At 34.5% G+C, this 3,728-nt stretch overlaps 1 long non-coding RNA gene across 1 annotated transcript; it reads right to left on the reverse strand.

The window, feature by feature from the left end:
* Positions 1-469: 469 nt before the first annotated feature.
* Positions 470-2,574, reverse strand: LOC146449920 (uncharacterized). Its single transcript, XR_014860459.1, has 2 exons — positions 2,362-2,574; positions 470-594 (listed from the first exon to the last, which is right to left on the reverse strand). It is a non-coding gene; the product is annotated as an uncharacterized LOC146449920 (long non-coding RNA).
* Positions 2,575-3,728: the final 1,154 nt, after the last annotated feature.

Genomic DNA, 3,728 nt, shown 5'->3' on the forward strand with positions numbered 1-3,728 from the left:
CTGGTCATAAATCGAACCCAGGCCAACTGCTGCACAGTCTGGTACACAACCAACTTTGCTAACCAGGCTGCAGTATTTCTGTACTCAGAAATTAAGGGAAAATATGGGTAATAATACCAATGTTTTAAAGAAAAAGGTGTACAAACAACTTTTAGTTTGCTTATCTCCATGGATATGCTAGAGTTTCTCAAAGTCCATTTTCAATTCATTTGGAATTCATAATTTTCTACTATGTAAGCATCACATGAGCATGGAGTGGGGTATATTTGAACAACTGTTTATCAAATACAAACTGTAGGTCTGTAACAATATTCTGCCTTGAACCAAGCCTGAAAATCTAATCCACCTTTTTTGGTTTTGCTGTGAAACACTTTCAAGCAAGAACTACAGAAACTAAACAAATGATCATTAAAAAATTTATTCAAGAGAAGGCCCCCTTATCTTCTGCCCAATAACAAAACTCTCAAACTGCAATAACATTTATAATTCATCTTCCTGGTGGCAAGAAATGTTAGATGGCACTAAAAGTGAACAAAAGATGTCCTATACTTGAACAGTTCTCTGGTTTCAAGGCCTCTTTCAATGCTGCCAACCCTAAAGAAAGAATAAATAATTAAGCCAACATTAATAAATGCAAGTAATTCAAGATCCTTTGCATAAATTCTTTCTTTCCTTTATTTACAGTGTATTTTTAGTATTTTTAAGTCTGCTGGCACTAGTAATAATTACTAGTGTAAATGTAATATGTAAATGTTTTTATGTTTTACCATTTACTTCATCTTATTTTTCTATCCATTTAAAAAAATGAAATTTAAAATAAACAACCATGGAGAAAAAAATAAGGTCCCTTGAAAACTAAGACCCCGTCAAAAACAATGATGATGTTGTGCAACATGGATGTGGTATAAAAAAATAATAAAAGAGTGAAAAAGGTAAGGTAACAAGAAATCCTTATTGGATTTGAATCTATGTGAATAGAGAAATATTAGATTAATTTGCTTTACTCAGTTGCACATGCCATTTAAGTATGACATCTATCTTGAAAATAAAATAAATTGAGAAAACATTAACACAGAGGGAAAATAAAAAGAAATAAAAATAAATGTTACGACTGCAGTTGACATCATATACTGACTAATCGATCATGCAACCACCCCATCAAATTCTTTCAAAACTGTTTTAAATTGAAACTCTTATTTGATATTTTAACTGTACATCATCTACAAACAGCATTGTTTTTAGGTTGTCTAATGAATAATCATCCCGACAGAAAAGTTGAAAACTTTACTTATTTAGAAATTATATCTGCTCAATAATACATAAATTCCAAGCAGTAATTTGCATACATGTAGTTTAAAATGAAGACATATGCAGGGAACAACCTTTGTTAAAAACTGTAAGTGTCTCCTCTTTTCTCTGAGCAAAATATTCATGAAAATATTACAAGCCCATGGGTCGCGACTGCTCAGTGACTTCATATTTACGACTGAATATTACTAGTAAGGAAATCAACCTACATGTATTGTACACTCTTCTTGCTTTTCCTTTGACTTATTACAGTGTTGCACAAGATGAGAAATTCAATAGACTAGCAATTGTTCAGTTAAATATGAGCATACATGTATAACTGTTTATGTAATTAATAATAATAATTATAATTCAAACATATTTATACAGGATTGCTGTATCAGTTTTAAGAAGAAAACTGCTATCAATGCAGGTCCTGGGTAAGAAAAAAATAAAATAAAAGGAGATCACAATATTCTGGGAACATTAAACATTAAAAGGAAGTTTCAAACAGTCATAAATTCTAAGAATTATTAAAAAATTTTGCACCTTTGTAGAAAAAAGCGCTTCTTGCATTCTAAGTTAACTTTTTTCCAAAATAATCATTATTTCTAGTATTGTAGTGGTGGATGTCATGGTTTTTCACATTATAATAATTAAAAAGGTATCTGGGAACTCTATTTCCAGAGGTTTCCAGCCCAGATTGGTGAAAATTATATAACATATATATCTGATCTGGAAATAGTTAGGAATCGTTAGATGCATAGAGAGCTTAATTACGTATTCAAAATACCAAAAGGCTTCAAGATCGGCGCCATCATACGATTACAGTCTGTACTGGTTTTTCCCTAAATCGAACCATCTACATTCTGCTCACCCGTATGCCAAAAATTACTGTAATGGTGCAAAAAATGGGCAACATATTATATAACACTGCACCTTCCCTGCCACCTGGTACAAGCTAATTCCTGTATCTACCTAAAGCCCAAGAGTTGCGCTTCTGACTCTATATAATAACTTTTTGTACCAGGTGGCAAGACACTTGCATTATCATAAAATGTGACAAAAACATACCTTTTTCGCAGCTCTTTCCAGCGAGAACATCGTTTTACATCACCGATTTCTATTCGATCACATGTTGGAATCTCTGAGCCAAACGTTACCGTCGCGTAAAATTTTTCAGACAATACGTTCCACTTGAAATCGGCGATAAAACTGCCCCCGATCTCTCACAGAACTGGCAAAAACAACAGGTATTCGACTGTCCTACGGCAGCCATTTTTCCTTCCTTGCTTGTGAGCGGTTTTCATCAAAGAGCCAATAAGATTCACGGAATCACGTCACGTGATAATTTGCACAGCGCCTGCGCAGACATTATCTGTCGTCACCATGGTGATCGGAAAGGAGTGGATTACCAGCCAATGAAAAAGGTCTCCAAGATTTATAGGGTTACGGTACTTTTCTTATTTTCTTTACCCTCTATCCAGGCGATTCGTACCCAAGGACGATTTGTAATCAGTCGATTTGTACCCAATTTCCGACTATTCGTTCGAATTGCTGGATTCGCTAGCATCGTTTTCTAACGAATCAGCTAAGCAGTGAACCGTCGCAGGTGATGATATGCAACATGCTAGCTTTGACTCCCCTGAATAATGTGAGTTTTTACTACTACACTTTGCTTGATTTTAATAATTCAAAGTTTAATGTCAAGCTTGTCAAAAACCATTTACCTTCATTTAAGTTAACAGTATGAAGGCAATGCTCTTTTACAAACGGAGACAAAAAAAATGCTCAGTCTGCAGTCTGCACGGTTTACCTGACCGTGCAGAATCAGTTGCAAAAAAGTCTATTAACTCTAGTGTTTAATACTACCCTAGCGAGTGAAAACAAATGTTCTATCGAGAAAGTGCTGACAGTTGATGGTTAGGTGTCTCTTTAAAAGTACTGAAAAATGTGTTTTAAAAAGGACAACACAATACACGAAAAGAAAATGTGAAAAGTAAGCTTGAGGACAAAATTTATTTATTACAGTGAATCTCACAAATGTGCCCCACAGAAGAGATTGGAAATTCTGGGGGCCAGGGAGATTCTCACAGACCAAAAAAAAAATTAAAGAAATGTATGGCCTTTAATTCGAATTTCCAGATGGATGAGGGTTTCTTATTTAAGAAATCCCTTCCATGGGGTAGACCTACATTTTGGAGCCACACAATGGTCTGGGACTCATGATCAGGTCAAGTGAAAAAAATGATATCAAAGCTAAGTTTAAATGTATGCATTTTTTTCAGGTTCACTTCACATTAATACCTTTCACTGAAGAGAGAACTTGACTGTACAGTTTGTGACTAAATCTGAAACTTATAAGGCTAACTGTTTAAAGCCCTGGCCAAACGGGAATTATGTTTGATGACCAAACATTATCAAACATTGTTCGGTGATCA

This window comes from Pavona decussata, unplaced genomic scaffold, assembly GCF_977016875.1.
Source record: "Pavona decussata unplaced genomic scaffold, jaPavDecu1.1 SCAFFOLD_549, whole genome shotgun sequence".
NCBI classification, from domain to species: Eukaryota; Metazoa; Cnidaria; class Anthozoa; order Scleractinia; family Agariciidae; genus Pavona; species Pavona decussata.